Source organism: Amyelois transitella, chromosome W, assembly GCF_032362555.1.
Source record: "Amyelois transitella isolate CPQ chromosome W, ilAmyTran1.1, whole genome shotgun sequence".
NCBI classification, from domain to species: domain Eukaryota; kingdom Metazoa; phylum Arthropoda; class Insecta; order Lepidoptera; family Pyralidae; genus Amyelois; species Amyelois transitella.
In genome coordinates this window covers 8,369,517-8,388,475 of record NC_083536.1, presented here as the reverse complement: position 1 = coordinate 8,388,475, position 18,959 = coordinate 8,369,517, and the positions used below count along the sequence as shown (strand labels likewise).

Below are 18,959 nucleotides of genomic sequence, written 5' to 3'. Positions count from 1 at the left end.
AAAGATCTTTTAAAATAAGAAATAAGGGTGTCCCTTTTAGTGCTTTGTTATTAAATGTTTAAGTAGAAGTAGGAAAAATCATGCAAAATATCATTGAAAATAAAAAATAATAAAAAAAAGCAATCGTAATTAAATTAATACATACCTATTTTGGGCGTTGAATTCTATAATCTGGGGATATTTACCAGATATGTCCCACTTTCTGAACTGATAGAAAGGGTAGTTGTAAATAAATGTTGGCACAGTTTCCTCTTTATTTGTAATTTATTTATTCACTGTAATATTCCGTACACACAGAAAACTTATGATCAACTGCCCTCACGAGCACGTGTTCGCCCTTTTAAATACTCCCCACCACTGATTTGGAGGGTGGGGCGTTGTCATAAACAAATAACGGAAGTAGCACGTGCGCGTGAGTCTAAACAATCAATAAAACAACTTTTAATAATAGTTATGGTTCCTAATCATATACTTAGTTAAATAGAAATTATTAAAAATAAATGCTAACAATTCTCAATTAAGATTATTGTGAACTTTTGTTCCATCTACCCACATGAAATTTAACATATTGTGCCGTCACTTGCTGTCAATTGACAACCGGAAGTGTAGTTAAAGACAACCAGTGTTGCCCTTATTAGAAAAAAAAACTACTACTACTAATAATACTATTTGTGTACAAAATTAAAATGGCTCAGTGCTTCAAGTGTAATTCCAAAGTTGATGACAAATCACCGAAAATTAGTTGCAAAGGGTGCAAAAGAGTGATATGTACAAAATGCAGTGGATTATCTGCAACAGAGATGTGTGTAATTGGTCTCCAGTCTCCTAAATTGTCCTATTTGTGTGATGATTGTGAAGAAGGTCTTAGACAAGTCCCAGATTTACGCAGACAAGTGACAATTCTCCAGCAACAGGTCCTAGACTTGCAGGCAAATCAAAACAACATAGTTAATTTGGACTCTGTTATTAATGAAATGGAGGATAGAAATAGCCGTAGTCGCAATCTCATTGTGTTTGGAATACCGGAATCTGAGGCAAGCTTGCCAGATGACCGGAAATGTCACGATAAAAATGAAGTTTCCAAAGCGCTAGCCTCGTTGCCGATTACTAACCCCGAAGTGGTCACCATCTTTCGTCTGGGTAAGCCAGCACCTAATAATACTGGGAACCCTCGTCCTCTAAAAGTGGTACTTCACAATAAACGCATTGTTATAAGTATTTTAAAGAATAAAGGTAAGCTACCTACCACTATTAAGGTCAAGGCTGATTTAACTCCATACCAAAGAGACCAACTTAAAAAATTGCGCGAAGAGTTGGCTGCCCGTACAGAAAAAGGTGAGCCCAACTTGACTATTAAATATATAAATAAGGTACCCAAGATAGTGCCAAATGCAAAAAACTAGCATATCAAAATATTTCAGAACTATGCGTATTATACACAAACCTGGCATCCATAATGGCAAAATTCGATTTATTCCTTATTGAAGTCAACAAATACAAACCAGTATTTATTTTGATAGCAGAAACGCATTTGCAGCCAAAAATTAGTGATAGTTTAATTAGTATACCTGGTTTCATACTATTTCGGCAAGACAGGAACAATAGAGAAGGTGGAGGTGTCGCAATCTACATCGCATGTGAATTTAACAAAATTCCTGTTAAGGCAAAAGTGAACCCATTATATCATAATCCATTAGTGGAGGCCCTATGGCTGGACATACAGTACGGATGCCTAGACCTACTTATGGCTTGTGTGTATCGCCCACCATCAGGTACATGCAAAAGTACGGACGAAATTTTATTTAACACTATTGAAAAGGCAGCCTCTGAAAGGAGTGTACTTGTGGTTGGTGATTTCAATTTACCTAAGCTGAAATGGCCTCTTGTAATTAGTAATACACTGGATAAATTGCACGAAAGCTTCGTAACAATGTACTCTAATAGTAATCTGACCCAACTTGTAACACAAATTACCAGAACACGAAGAACCCAAGAGTCATTATTGGATCTCATACTGTGCAATGATGATAACCTAATAAGTAATATACGGTATTTACCACCCATTGGAAAAAGTGACCACTTAGTGCTTTTGTCATACATACAGGTTATTACCCCCAACAAAAAGACCACCCCTATGAATTTCTCCCTTGACTATCGCAATGCTGACTATGATAAAATTAACGACTATCTGCGTCAAAATCCAGTAACCAGATACGAAAATTTAAATGATATGTGGATTTCCTTTAAAGATAATATTAAAAGATCAACTGAAAGATATGTAAAGTTAAAATGTAATAGAACTAGAAAAAGTCAAAAACCTTGGATAAATAAAGAAATTTTAGAACTAACGCGAAAGAAAAAAGAGTTATGGAATATCTACAAAATTTGTAAAACTGATTCCGCATATCGTGAGTACAGAGATACGAACCATAAAATCATTAAATTATTATCAAAAACTAGAAGAACTTATTTTGAAACCAATATTATTGATAGTGGTCCCAAGGCTTTCTATGGATACATCAGAAAGCAACTAAATTCTAAAGTCAGTGTACCCAACGTCCTCAGAGGGACATCTCAGGAAATAGTTGATGATCCACAAGAAATTGCCGAGTTATTTGCAGATCAATTTGAACAGTTACATACGAGAGCCTGATGGACCTATGCCTGATATTTTGATCCCAAGAGTCGATAATTGTATTGAAAACGTGGAATTCACTGCTGAATCTGTATCTGTCGCTCTTAAGACATTTGATGATAATACATCTCCTGGCCCAGATAACATTCCCTCTATACTGCTTAAACGATGCTCATCAAACCTTGCCGAAACAATAGCAGATTTAATGAATAACTCCATGGAAATTGGCCAACTACCAGCCGACTGGAAAGTAGCAACAGTTGTGCCTATCTATAAGAAGGGCGACAAATTAGCTCCTGCTAACTTCAGACCTATTAGTCTCACTAGCATTTTATGCCGGGCAATGGAAAAGATTATAGCTCAAAAACTTAGAGAGTTCTTATGTAACGAGCATATCATTATAGATGAGCAACATGGATTTGTACCTAGGCGATCAATTGTTACTAACCTACTATTATGTGTGAACCAATGGATAGATGACCATAATAATGGTCAACCAACAGATGTGATATATCTTGACTATGAAAAGGCCTTTGACCGTGTACCCCTCAAGAGACTCATACACAAATTGGAACACCTAGGTATACGAGGGAGACTATTGGCTTGGATTAGCAATTTTCTTACAGGAAGAACTTTTTGTGTTAGAGTAGGAGATATTCTGTCTAGCCCAAGAGTAGTGCTAAGCGGGGTACCGCAAGGATCTGTTCTGGGACCTTTGCTCTTCATTTTGTACCTGACTGACTTAAAGCAAGTGTTGCAGCTTGAATTTTCCTTGTTTGCTGATGACACTAAATTGTTCGGCAACCCTACCACCCAGTTCCAGGATATTCAAAAGGGACTTCAAGATATTTTTGATTGGACTACAGACTGGCTATTATCCCTTAATACAGATAAATGTACTGTGCTACATATAGGGAAAAGGAACCCTCGTAACACTTACTATGTTGGTAATCGGCAACTGAAACAGGTAGAATCACAAAAGGATCTCGGCGTCACAATAACATCTGATTTGAAATGGGAAACGCATATTATTAACATAGTGAAAAAAGCAAATTCTATGCTATACTTAATTCGAAAATCCTTCATGAGTCTAACACCGAGAACATTTGTGAAACTTTATAAAGCATACATAAGACCGTTGTTGGAGTTTGCATACATTATCTGGGATCCCTACTTCAAAAAAGATATTAACCTAATAGAAAAGGTTCAACGAAGAGCAACAAAACTAGTAAAGTTATTGAGAAACAAACCATATGAACAGAGGTTAAAGGAACTGAATCTCACAACCTTGGAGCGTCGCAGACAGAGAGGCCGCCTGATCGAGACCTATAAAATATTATCAGGACATTATGATGTACCTAATCTGCAATATCTGTTCAAACTCGCGGGAAGCAATAGATTAAGGGGTCATTCTTTGAAATTATATCGCACTTCAGCAAAGAGGAAACCCAAGGAAAATTTTATATCAAATCGTGTAGTTCGAGACTAGAACCGGCTCAATGAGAGTGTTGTCACTGCACCTTCGGTCAACAGTTTTAAGAATAGATTAGATAAAATCTCCAAAGTTTTGGATACACACGCATCAGCTTAATAAGCTGCTAGTGTGTTATAAAATAAAATAAATAAATATTCGTCGCGCTGCGCCTGCGCTTGAGTACGGTCGCGGTGTTTGTGAGTAACTTTCACGATGTCATCTAAAGTGGTAAAATGTATGAGTTGCAATGTTGTGATAAACGAGGTCCTCTCGTTCGTTAGTAACAAGGTCAATGTGATGGATGATCAGAGTCTAAGTCAGATATGTATTAGTGCATTCTCTGATAGTGAAATTACAGTGGCAAAAAGTCTATTGTATGACTCAATGAAAAAGAAGCAGCGTAAAGTGGCAAGGAAAGGTGACGGAAGAAGTGGCAAGAGACATCGATGATATTATTTGCCTGATGAGAACCAGTGAGAGTGATGAAATCCCGATATTTGTAGCGTGGGACCTTGAAAAGTTACCCCCCGTTTTGTTTGATCACGTAGATGTAACTCGACTTTTAAAAGACATTGTCAAGCTTCAGCAAGATGTGTGCAAGATCAAAGAGTCTTATGCTACAGTTGACCATCTAGAAACAGTAAAAAATGACATCGAAACTCTCAAAAATATGTCTTTGGTCAATAATTATCAACAATGCCAATCTAAGGTCTGCCGCGCCGATGGATGCATGGCTAGGGGCGAGCCTAGTCTCGAGCGTGCCACTTCCGCCATGGGGTTGGGCGACCCCCAGGTAATGGCTAGCCTTACCCTGGCATGCGGGGCTCTGCTGGGGCGGACAAAATTGTTCCCTTGCGTCTCGTGGGAATCGCATGATGATCCGTAAAAAGCACCTAAATGGCGGCGATGGTGTCCGCACCCCATCACGTTTCGTTCCCGGCGGGAGCGGTATGCGGTCTGCTGAAAGCCGTTTTGCGACGATGAATGTAAGAGGAGGAATGAAGGAAAAGATTGAGGAAGTATGCCAGATGATGGATGAAAGACGTTTGGATGTGTTGTGCGTGAATGAAACGAAGCGGAAAGGATGCGACGCGACGCAGCACGGCCCTTACACGGCGTATTGGTCTGGAATTTCCAGTACCAGCCGAGGCTGTCAAGGGGTCGGTCTAATTCTTTCTGCACGAATGGCTGAGTGTGTGAATGAGTATGAGTGTGTCAGCCCTCGTCTTCTATGGATTAGGCTGAAAGTTGGAATCACTCGGATCTTCGTTTTAGGTGTTTATGCACCGTGGGATGTGGGTTCGAGGGGTACAACATCAGCAAAAAGCGAAAACGAGGAGTTCTGGAATAGTGTAAGAGAAGTATTGAAAGTTACCAAGCCAAATGAGAAGATTATTATGTTAGGTGATTTTAATGGATGGGTGGGTGTAAAGCGTGATGGATATGAAAAGGTGCTTGGTGCGTTTGGTGACGAAAAGGTGAATGATAATGGAAGAAGTGTATTAGAAATTTGTCTAGAGTGGGATCTTTTTGTGTCGAACTCAATGTTTCAACATAAAGAGATCCACACCTATACAAGAGTGGAAGGTATTTTAAAAAGTATGATAGACTTTGTGATTGTAGATGAAAGATTGAAGAACAAAGTGCTGGATACCCGTGCATATCGCGGTGCTGGCATTGACTCGGACCATTTACTGGTGATATCCCGGATAAGGGGTATCTTCAATCGCTGGCGGCACAGGGTAAGGGAGCAAACCAGCGCTTTGGAAAGAGTGAAAGTAGAAAATTTGCAAGATATGGATGTAGGTAAGAAGTATATTAATAGACTGAAGGATGAAATTGAAGATTTAGATGAGAGGAGCAATATTGAAGATGGATGGAAGGAATTTAAAGAAAGAATTGTGAAAGTAGCTGTTGAAGTGTATGGTGTAAGTAGAAGAAGGAAAGGGAAAAATCACAAAAATGCGTGGATGAGTAAAGATGTGCAAGAACTTGTGCGATTAAAGAAGAAAGCATGGCTGGATTTGTTAGCAGCAAAAGCTAACTTAAGAATGCAAGAGGTTATAGATGAGGATGTGAATGAAGCACGTAAGGAATATAAAAAAATGAAAGATTTGGTTAAGAAAGCTGTGATTAGAAAGAAAGAAGAGTATAAAGAGGATTTTGATAAAAGGCTATCAGAAGACTTTCAGTCAAATCTGAAAGTATTCTGGAAATCCGTAAGGTCAGCCCGAGGAAAAACTATAACCAGAGAGCTGACTAGGATCAGATGCCAGGATGGTAGCGTTGTGAAAGGAGAAGAATATGTGCTAAAGATATGGAAGGACTATTTTGAGAGTTTATTTGAAAAAAAGGAAGAAAATAAGAAAGAGTTCTGCTATAGCAAAGAAAAAGAGAATGAGATGGAAGGCGAAATTGAAATGTTTGAAATTGTGGAAGCACTTAAGAGTATGAAAGCGGGTAAGGCTGCCGGGTATGATAGAGTGTCGGTCGAGATGCTTAAAGCAGGAAAAGGCGTCGTAGCTAGACAGTTGTACTGCCTTTTCAATTTGTGTTGGAGAAGCGGCCGAGTACCAAAAGATTGGTGTAAGGCTGTTATTGTGCCACTTTACAAAGGAAAAGGGTCACAACTGGACTGCAAAAATTATCGTGGTATAAGCCTGCTTAGCGTCGTCGGCAAATTGTATGCTAAGGTATTGATTAATAGAGTCAGGAATGAAACTGATGACAAAATATGGGATGCTCAAGCGGGATTTCGAAAGGGAATGGGATGTACTGATCAGGTCTTTTCTTTGCGGTGCATAGCCGAAAAGTTTTTGGCCAAGAGTCAAAAAGTCTATTGCACATTCGTGGATTTGGAAAAGGCCTATGACAGAGTTGAGAGGAATGAATTGTGGTCAGCACTTTCTATACATGGGGTGAGCAGTCTCTTGATACGAGCACTGAAATCCTTATATGAGGATTCGAGTGCTTGTGTCAGGATAAACGGAGCGCACACTGAGTGGTTTAAGATTGAGAAAGGTGTTAGGCAGGGATGTGTTGCGTCACCGTGGCTGTTCAACCTATTTATGGATAGTTGTTTGACAGATTTGAAAGAGTCTGAAAGTGGATTAAGGATGAATGAATTACTCGGCAAGGAGTTACAGGAGATGGTAAACTGTATGCATGAAGCTTTAAAAGAGAAAGGAATGAAAGTGAACGTAAGTAAAACTAAAACACTGGTTTTTGAAATGGAGAAAGAAATGACAGCATGTAATATTTTGATTGGAGGAGAAAAAGTTGAGCAAGTGAAAGAGTTTGTATATCTAGGATCAAAGTTTACATCAGATGGCAAGTGTGATAGTGATATTGAAAGGAGAGTGAACGCGGGGAACATGGTGAATGGAGCTTTGCATGCCTTTATGAGCAGTCAGAAACTATCCAAAAAGGCTCGACTGGCTGTGCACAGGGGCGTGTTGGTCCCGACATTAATGTATGGGAGTGAAAGTTGGGTATAGCAAAAGAAGCACGAAAGCAGAATAAATGCAGTGGAAATGAGAGCGTTAAGGAGTATGTTGGGTGTGAAATTGAGTGACCGGATAAGGAACAGCGTGATAAGGGAATGTTGTGATGTGAAAGAAGATGTAGTTACAGGAATAGAAAAGGGTATGTTGAGATGGTTCGGTCATGTGGAGAGGATGAATGAAAACAGGTTGACTAAGCAGATATACAAGGAGAGTGTGGAGGGAAAGGTCGGGATGGGAAGACCTAGACGAACATATCTTGATCAAATTAAGGACGTCCTGGTGAAGGGTCAGGTCAAAAGTGCCCGAAACCGCCGAGCTTGCATGAAGAGAGTTATGAATGTGGATGAAGCAAAGGAAGTATGCAGGGATCGTGGCAAGTGGAAAGAGGTAGTCTCTGCCTACCCCTCCGGGAAAGAGGCGTGAGTTTATGTTATGTTATGTTATGTTATTATCAACAAAACATAAATACAAAGCGAGGTGCAAACAATATGTTGGACAATTTCGAGTGTGCTAGTGGACCGATGGGATTGCCACCCATACATGTTGAGGGCAACACGTCCCATGGTGAACAGGAGACCTGGTTGTTACCTCAAGCGTCGTCTTCAAGACCAGCTTATAGAAATATTCAATCAACAACGCGGGTAATGGAGGGTAGTAGTGCGAGTTTGCAAAATACTAATGAACAAAGCGAGACAGTACCGTTAGCGATGAGTCATAATCGCCCGCTTCCAGTGCATTGTGCAACGATAGCCGGGCCCCTACCATTGTCGCAAGACGATCTCACTCGCGTCGCCGATGTCGTTGGGCACTCAAATGAAAAACTTTCTGTACTAAAAACAAGAGATATTACGAAATCGAAACCAAAATCGATGGCTGATGTTGCTCGTGACGGGACTTGGAAACCTCAACAACATGGCGAGGACTGGATATTAGTGCAAAGAAGAAGATTGCGTAACAGATTTAAGGGACAGAGAGGAAGTGCAGCATTGGACCCTGAGTCCAATTTTAAGGCTGCAGAAACAAAAATTCCGATTTTTATTAATAACGTCGTTAAAAATCTGTCCGAAATGGATGTTTTCAATTACATAAAGAAAAAAACCAATCTTGAGGTGAAAGTCGAAAAGATAAGTATGAGAATGGAGAAAGACTATGACTCATATAAAATTTTTGTGCCAAAGCTTAAACTGGAAACATTTTTAAATTGTGACTTTTGGCCAGATGGTGTAGCCTATCGTCGTTTTATCGACTTTAGGAAACGTGGTAGTAGACACTCGCAATAAATATGAATAGTAACAAGAAACTTATAAGTTTTAACTGCAAAAATATTGTAAGGTCTGTTGACTGCGTGAGGAGATTGTGTGCGGCGGTTGACCTTGTGGCTCTGCAGGAGACCTGGCTGCTGCCGCATGACCTGGCGTTTTTGGGAACTATTAGTGACGATTTCGCCTTTACTGGTACGTCTGCGGTGGATACTTCGGCGGGAGTGCTGCGAGGTAGGCCGTATGGAGGCGTGGCCATACTATGGAGGAAGTCAACGTTTCCTAATGTTACGGTTGTGCAATGTAGCAGTGTACGATTAGCCGCGATAAAAATAGAGCTAGGTGATAGATGTGTGCTAGTCTTTTCAGTGTATATGCCTACAGATCTCAGTGATAACCTAGTGGAATTTACAAACTGTTTAAGTGAAATTTCGGCCATAATTGAAAGTCATAATACGGAATCGGTAATCATGCTGGGGGATTTCAACGCGCACCCTGGTGAGTCTTTTGCTGCTGAACTATTATCTTTCTGCGCTGAACAGTCCTGGTCGTGTATAGACTTTGACATTATGCCGCCGGATACGTATACATTTGTGAGTGAAGCTAACGGTAGCCACAGGTGGCTTGATCACTGTGTAGTGACTAGCTCGGCATACCCTGCGGTCCTTTCTTGTACTGTTTTGCATGATGTTTTTTGGTCTGACCACTTACCTATTTGCATTGAATTTGATCTGAATGTTACTAAAGCGAAAATTAAAACTGGTCATAATTATATTAACAATGTTATATGGGGGGAGCGTGACGCGGTTCGGATTAAGAAATATCTTGATGCTTGCCACTTGAAACTCCGCAAATTTGACTTCCTTATAGAATTTGATAAATGCTGTGACGGTACATGTAGTGATTCGGGGCATAAAAAGCTTATAGATGGGATTTATCAAGATATCGTGTGTATATTGTCTGAGGCCGCGGAGCGCTGTGTCAGTGTAAATAAAAAACGAAAGCGTGGCAATGTGGCGGGGTGGAACAAGCATGTTCGTGATGCTCACGTCGGGGCTCGGCTGTTTTTTCGGAACTGGGTGCTTCAAGGGAAACCACGGTCAGGTACTGTTTATAGGGAAATGTGTGAGTCCAGAAGAGTTTTTAAGTCGAAACTGAAGTGGTGTCAAGACAATGAAAAACAAATCAAAATGGATATCATTGCTGAACACCACCAAAATAAAAAGTTTCGCCAGTTCTGGAAGACAACTAAGAATCTGAATCACAGGCCGGGCCTTCCTGTGAGTGTAAACGGGGTTTGTGAGCCTAGTGACATTGCGAATGCTTTCAAAAATCATTTTAATGTTAAATCTCCGTTGGAGCCGGTGCGGCGGGTGTCCGATGCTGAGACTGACAGTACAGATCATAAATTGAGGTTTAAAGCCGGTCAAGTGCGTGATGTGATTAATGGTATGGTTAGGGGCAAGTCCCCAGGATATGACGGGCTCAGCATTGAACACCTGCAACACGCTGGAGTCCATCTACCTAGGGTTTTAGCTATGTTTTTTAATTTGTGTATATGTCATTCATATTTACCGGATAACCTAATGAGAACGATCGTTGTACCTATCACTAAAGACAAGACTGGTGATCCATCAGATATCAACAACTACAGGCCGATATCTCTGGCCACAATCATCGCGAAGGTGTTGGACGGTCTCCTTAGCAAGCAGCTGGAACAGCATGTTAGGTTGCACGACGCGCAGTTCGGATTCCGACCTGAGCTCTCTTGCGAAAGTGCCATACTCTGCCTTAAGGAGACTGTACAGTACTACACCGCGAGATGGACCCCAGTCTATGCAATATTTCTGGACCTGTCTAAGGCATTTGATCTAGTATCATTTGATATACTGTGGAAAAAATTACAATGTGAGACTACCTTGCCCAATTGTGTTATATCGCTCCTTAAGCATTGGTATAGGAACCAGAAGAATTGTGTAAAATGGGGAGGCTCGCTTTCTGATGAATACAGGTTGGAATGCGGTGTGAGGCAGGGGGGGATAACTTCTACCACGCTCTTCAGCCTCTACATTAACTCGCTAATCGAGGAGCTCAGCAGTACACATATCGGTTGCCATATCAACGGAGTGTGCGTCAACAACATTAGTTACGCAGATGATATGGTGCTGCTGAGTCCCTCGAGTGGCGCCCTCAACAGCTTGCTGAGGATCTGTGAGTCCCATGCGGTGGCCCATGGGCTTAGGTATAATGCTCGGAAGAGTGAGTTTGTAATGTTTAGGCCTAATAAGCCTGAACACCATAGATTCACTTTTGCCTCAGTACAGAGATACCCAACCTTCCCGCAGTTTACTCTCAATGGAGAAACGTTGAAAAGAGTGGATAAATTTAAGTAAATGGGTCACTGAATTATTATATAAAGAGTGTAATCTGCTTACAGTTAGACAGCTATATATTTTGCATTGTGTTTTAAATAAGCATAAAGTTATAGACTATGATCCTGAAGTAGAGAGAAGGAGAAGAAATCATATAGCAATAGTACCACAGACCAAGACATTTTTTGCACTTAGACAGTTTTATGTTATTTCAGCACGTTTATATAATAAAATAAATAAAGAGAATTATATATACAGTAAGTTGTACAAAGAATGTAAAGCTGCGATAATTGGTTGGCTTAAAACTAAAGGATATGATCAGACTGAGACTTTATTAAGTTGAATGTATATTATCAGTATAAACTACAGTTTAATATACCTAACACTTTTACACATTATTATAATTGTATAACATATTTTTACTAAGTTACTAAGTTATTTTTAACTGTTAAATGCTTCATTATATGCTATTATTACAGAGCGGGGTCTCCTGGTACAGGCTTGCACGCTTAAAAGGAGACTCCAATCACATCCTTTTTGTATACTTTGCTTGAAGAAATAAACAATTTTGAATTTTTTTTTTTTTTGAATGTGTCTTTTTACTGAATTTTCTGACCCACAAACTGTCAAGGAAGCACTTTCATCACCGCAATCCACTAATTGGGAGAAAGCCATGTCTGAGGAATACAAATCATTAATAAAGAACAAAACATGGAGCTTGACAGACCTTCCAGCTGGCAAAAGGGCTTTACCCTGCAAGTGGGTCTTTAAAACAAAACCTGATCAAAATGGAAACATTATTAGGCAAGGCAAGGCAATTACAAACGTTATAAGGCAAGACTTGTCATTAAAGGTTATGCCTAAAGAGAGGGTGTTGACTATGAAGAGATATACTCACCAGTTGTCAGGTATACAACAATCCGATATTTATTTGCATTAGCAGCTAAATATGGGCTACAGATAAGCCAGATGGATGCCGTGTCAGCTTTTCTACAGGGAGAGATTGACAAAGAAATCTATATGCAGCAGCCAGAACAGTATGAAAAAGGATCTCAGGTATGCAAGCTGCATAAATCTATATATGAACTCAAGCAAGCCAGCAGGTTGTGGAATACTAAATTGAAAAATGTTCTACAAGAACTAGGAATGCAACAATCAAGAACGGACACATGTGTTTACTTTGATGCTAACAAAAAGACTTTTGTAGCTGTCTGGGTCAATTATTTAATGATGTTCACTGCTCAGGAGTCAACAAAAGAATTTCTAAAGGGAAAATAGGAGCAACATTTTGAAACGAAAGATATTGGGCCAGTGAATCAATGTGTAAGTTTACATATTACCAGAGATGGAGATAATGTAATGGTGCCGTGTGGTTCCCGGCACCAATACAAAAAAGAATAGGACCACTCCATCTCTTTCTCATGAATGTCGTAAAAGGCGACTAAGGGATAGGCTTACAAACTTGGGATTCTTTTTTAGGCGATGGGCTAGCAACCTGTCACTATTTGAATCTCAATTCTTTCATTAAGCCAAATAGCTGAACGTGGCCATTCAGTCTTTTCAAGACTATTGGCTCTGTCTACCCCGCAAGGGATATATGGACGTGACCATATGTATGTATGTATGAGATAATGTAGTTGTAGATCAAGTAAAGTATATAAAAGAAATTTTGGTGCGATTCAGAATGACAGTCTGCAAACCAGTGAAAACTCTATTCGAAGTTGGTATGAAGCTAAATATAAGAATAAAATATAGTAAATAGTTTGTAAAATGCTGGTGTATGAAAGGTGGAGCTAAAACAGATTCCTTTTCTTCGATAATCGCTGTTTTTGATTTGTTACACTTTAGGCCGGTGACTATGTGAAAAAAATAAAAAATATTTAGACTTGAATCAGTTTTATTGAATCATTTTGAGTTGCACTTTTATTATTGTAAAAATTATGCAAGCAATTATTCAAACAAAAGTGTTATATGAGAACCATTAACATCAGTTTATAATACATACAGTTGTTAAACATTAAGGTACAATTATTCCGTGAACAGAAAATGAGATATTTTTCTCATTCTATAATATAATATATGCCACACTAACAGTATTTAAGTATTAGGTATAATATCAATAATCGTAAATGTTAGTTTAAAAAATTAAAGCTTAATTTTACTTTTATTAGGTATACAAAATAGGAACATCTAAAAACTAGTAAATGGTAAAAATAAGAATCAAATTCTTATAAAAACTTCTTACAATACAAATAGGCATCATTTGGTGTGGCACCCTTGAGATCAACAGTTAAAAACTAAAAAATTTTACGTCTTCTTTTTCAAACAAAACATGAGAAATATAATCATCAATCATCATCAAAATAAGGAACATAAACAATAATATCAAAATAAAAAACAAACACAAAATCCTAGATAATTAAGGAAAGGCTGTGGTAAAGCACATTAGCTTGTTTCTTTTTCATTTTAGTCCAATCAGTTATTATTACACTTTTAAAATAAGAATCTACATAAGGTTGTGGGATAGCGTGTTTTGTCACGAGCTCCTTTATATCTTTTATTTTGGCTTCTGAGAGAGGTATTTTTTTACTGTAAGCATGTTTCAGCCTCGTAAAAACTATCCGATCATTTTGCCCTCGCCGTTTGCGCACATACACCTTTTTATAATCTTCATCCGAAAATGAGGTTTTGTAAAAAAATGCTTCTGGATTTTCTTTCTCAACTCTTAATACTTTAATATCGTGCCATTTAACTTGGTTACGATCTTCATCTAAATTTAAATTGGTTCCCCATTCTTCTTGCAAAATTTTAGTGTCATAAAAATTTTTATATGTCAACTCTTCTACTCGGTAAGGTAATCCAGTTTTTTTCGCTGTTCGTATCAAAGTACAATACTGTTGCGGGGTGTATATTGGCCCAGATTTTATATACCTTTTAATTTATTTCTCTATAACGCTGTGAACATTGTCACCCTCGTTTTGAGAGTGACCGCGTATTAGAAATTTATGCGTGATTGATTTTACTCGTTTAGTGACGACAGCGTAAGCATAAACAGACAGAAGATATTTATTTTTTTGCTGCCCACAGCAATTATCGGAATAAAAAATAATCTCAATATCTTCATCGGGATGGTTTTGTAATAAAGTGTCAATGTACTGCAGAACACAGGAGCCTATTTCCACAGCACCCCTTTTACCTTCTGTCTCATCCCATAAATAACAAATTACATTTTTTGCCCTCAGATCACTTATTGTAAAATTTAAGCAGTTAATTCGAGATTTATAGAAAAACAGTGAAACTTGACCCTTTGGAACTTGCATAACTGCTTGTAAATCATACACAGCCACGATTGTACCGTCATTTCTGTTTTTATCTTGTTCTTTATGGTTCCTTGCTAAATTTTTTTCCAGTAAATGTTGTTCATAATTCTCCCTTAGATTAGCTTTTTCTTCAATACTTGCATTTTTAAAGCCCTCACAAAGGTCGCAAAGATCTTTTTTTGGAATATGAAAAGCAATATTAAATTCTGTATTGAATATTCTGTTAAAAGTTGACTTTGTAGCGAAAGGTAATTTTTCACATTCACGAGCTTCTTTGTAATCATTATATAAGTCAGCAAGACTTTTGTCACTGCAAATAAATTCCCTTGAGGTTTGTGCCCTCAAGTAATGTGATTCGATCCTTGGGATGTTGATAATAAAGTCAACAACACTTTTTTTAATTCCGTCATCAATTTTTGGTTGATTACCGTGTTTGCCTCGTAAATCGGTACCCACAATACCAGCCTCATTTTTTTTTACGAAGTGCTGTAGTGATACATGTATTACTCAAATCAAGTGTAGATTTAAAAAAAAGTCTTGCACACTCTGATTTTATTGCCAGCCACTTCGAAAAAAAAAGCTGTGTTAAGATTTCTATAACCCTGTGTGCAAGAATACCTATACTTTGGTTTGATTTCCCTACTATGCCTAATTATATACTCCCTCTGCCTCTGAAGATTTGCTAGGCCCCAATAATCATCAAAGATTTTTTGTCTTGTTTCTTCGTCAATCTTTGAAGAACAACGTTGTCTGCATTTTTCGCCACAAGCTGTGCGAACACTCCTTTCTGACACGTTTTTCTTGTTTCTGGATAAAGATTGGTAGGCCTTACCAGAGTTTCTCAGTAATTTACAAATATTACTTTTCCATTGCGATTCACTTCTTAATCTCTTCTTTCCTTTTTTTGTATTATTGTCTTGATTTGGCTGATTATCATTAATTTCATTCACAACATGACTCTGAAGCTGTGTATTAGTAACATCTCTCAATTCAGTACCAACAAAGTTTTGGGCTCTAAGCTGACCAGCATTATTTGTAATAGCCGTAGATTCAATTTCAAAAATTTCTTGGTGTTGAGACTATGATACTGTGTCAGCACCAGTCCCAGTTTCATTTTCAGAATCAGAACTACTGCTACTGTCGCTAGAATCTGAAGAATTTGATGACGTAGTGTTACTTGAAGAAGATGAAGATGGAATTTTTTTATGCAAAAGAGCCTTCTTCTTTTGACGCACATAACTTGGGTCAGCATCAGAGTCATCTATGAAACTTTCTTCACTTGGCAAAATAGAAAAATCACGTTCAATCTGACAGCTAGGGCCTGGTTTAGACGTCTCACTAGAATGTGTTGTAATGTTTTCTTTAATATTTTGTTCTACATTTGCTGGTGATAGGTTTTTCTTATATTTTTCATTTATAATATTGACAAGAAAACGACCTCGCTTCATTTTTTTTCTGAAATAAAAAGTACATTTATCGTAAATTACAACTATCCAGCAAGAGTGAGTTAACTCAAAAAAAAGACTTATATTATAAAACGGTTAGTAGTACGATTAAAAACAATATATTTACAATATTCAATTTGTAATACTGAGAACGATGTGTATGTTACACATGAAAGTTTTACATTACGTATAAAGAAAACATTAAAACAAATTTATTTCAACAATAGTAGGATAACTCAAAATTTACATGTTGATCCATCAAAACAAAGTCAAATCAAAATAATTACTAAATATGTACGTACCTCGTTAAACAAAACAGTAACAAATCAAAATGTCATCAATATGGTAGTGCAATTCACCAACACTGTAACAACTCTAAATAACTTACTATGTACGACTCATCAAAACTGGAACAATACGAAATGTCCGCGTCTTCGTAAATATTGATACGTGCACTTGTTACGTCTAGTCAAGAACAACTGACAATAGATTTGTTTAGGTGGAAGGGCGCAACTGACATTGGTTCAACAAAAGAAAGTTAACGCCATCTAGTGGTACATTTATAAAGGCTTTATTGAACCAGTCACGCTGGTTAGTTGCGTATAATCACCGAGCATTCAAATATAAGAATAACTCTAAATTGACAATTTTTGAGTTGTCTCAGTTTAGATCTAGGTGTGCGACATTTTGGTTTACCGTGCCATAGCCAAAGCATGAACTTCTCCCTAGCCCTCCCACCCACATGCTTATTCCATCCTATTACAACTTTCTTTTTCCTATACCTAAAACCCTCTCGACTAGTCACCCCCGCCCTACTTAAGAGCGTGGACAATATCACTGTACAGCCTATCAATGACTTGCCCGTGGTCTGCAATATTACAAGTTCGATCAGCACAGTTACTTAGTTCCAGTGGAAAGTCAATGAGTCTAAGTTGCTCATGAGCAGTGGCAGAATACATATTAATCTGGTCTATATTCCTTTCATCCCATAATTCAGTCGCACGCGCGCATCCGCTCGTGTTGTGCGTACCGCCGAATGCGAGATCACTTTATTTCGCAAAAATGACGTCCTGTACCGTGAAGTGCAATAGTTGTAATATTATAATTGACGAACTTTTGTGTTACGTTCAGAATAAAATATCAATATGTGATGAGGAAAGTTTAGTGAGAATAAGTGCGTCAACCTACACAACTGAGCAAATACAGAAGTCATATAACTTACTATTTGATTCTTTTTCCTCCAATCACTTGCGAAAAATTGAACGGAAAGGAAAGAAGAAGGAAGAGCGAGAGTGTTATGTACGACATACTAAACGTCTTCAAGGTAACAGAGCCTGATAGTTTGCCAGTGTTTGTGGCTCGTGAACTCGAGAAACTACCGCCTATAACCTTTGACCACCTGGATGTGTCCAAGCTACTAAAGAATTTAGTGCTGGTACAGGAGGACATAAAAAGGATAAAGTCATCTTATGCCACTGTTGAGCAACTGGAAGATATAAGGAAGGAGTGTCTTGATATGAATAACAGGTCGCCCCCCTTCTCTGCTGTCAAAGTTAATATGAAGAGAGGCGCATACAGGGACAGCGGACCAATAGGACTGTCGCAGTTTGATGAGTCGTGTCTGATTACTGATAAGGATGAGACTATCTCGACATTAAATAATGATAACAATAATCTTCAGTTTCGAAACCAGATCAATATTCAAAATGAGGGTAGATGCAAAACTTATACCGATAACGAAATATCTCGTTCAACGGTCAGCGGCTTGAAGACGGCAAGTTTAAGCGAGAACAGGGCGCGCAATGAGTCACCGCGTGTATTTACTAAGCAGCCAGCTGATGATAACTGCTCGACCGACGACGGCGGCAAAAAGGATCTAATGCGGCGGTTTTAAAGTCCGGTAATGAATGGACAGTTGTGCAAAAGAAGGTTAAATCGTCGAAAAACCGTATTGAGGGGAAAAAAGGAACATTTTTAGTAAAGGAGGATGAGATGTTCAGAGCGGCGGAGAGATTTATACCGTTATTTATTACTAACGTGCACAAAGATACGTCTGAATCGGACATCGTTCGGTATATTTGTAAAAAGACACAGGAAACAGTAAAGCTAGAAAAAATAGCTATTAGGCGTGAGTGCGATTACCACGCTTATAAATTCTTTGTAGCACATAACAAGCTTTCTATGTTTCTGGATGAGAAAATATGGCCTCAGGGTATAATTTTCTGGCGCTTTATTAATTTTAAAACGCGACCTGTAAACTTTGTTCATATAAATAGGCCCTCAATACCCCGTAATGACTAATAAAAATACTGTGAAGTTTGTTACTTTTAATTGCAAGAACGTGAAACGTTCTATTGATAACGTACGTGATTTGTGCCAAACTTGCGATATCATAGCCTTACAGGAGACGTGGCTATATACAGAAGAGTTACCGTTTCTTAATTCGGTAAGTTCGAACTTCAGCTACACGGGTGTGTCAGCGATGGACGCGAGCCTGGGCACGCGCCGGGGCAGGCCCTATGGGGGCATAGCGCTTCTCTGGCGGCACAGTGTTTTCAGTGATGTTAGCGTTATTGAGTGTAATAATCCGCGTATTTGCGCGATCAAAATAGTGTTGAATAAGAAATCTTTTATAGTGATGTGCGTGTACATGCCTACGGATGAGGCTGTCAACATGGTGGATTTTACGGATTTATGTAGCTCGGTGAGTGCTATTATAGACAATTGCAATATAGATTATGTTTATATGTTAGGAGATTATAATGCCCATCCCTTTAAACCATTTTATTATGAGTTGATGAACTTTTGTACAGACAATATGTGGTCATGTATGGATATTGATCATTTAGGCTTATCATCTAGTACCTACACTTTTGTGAGCGATGTACATGGGTCAATGTCTTGTCTTGATCACTGTTTGGTCACTGAAACAGCTGTAAATACCGTAA

General features: G+C 38.5%; 1 pseudogene; it reads left to right on the top strand.

Annotated features, from left to right (window-relative positions):
- Positions 1-17,073: 17,073 nt before the first annotated feature.
- Positions 17,074-18,312, top strand: LOC132904145 (uncharacterized; annotated as a pseudogene).
- The last annotated feature ends 647 nt before the right edge of the window (positions 18,313-18,959 follow it).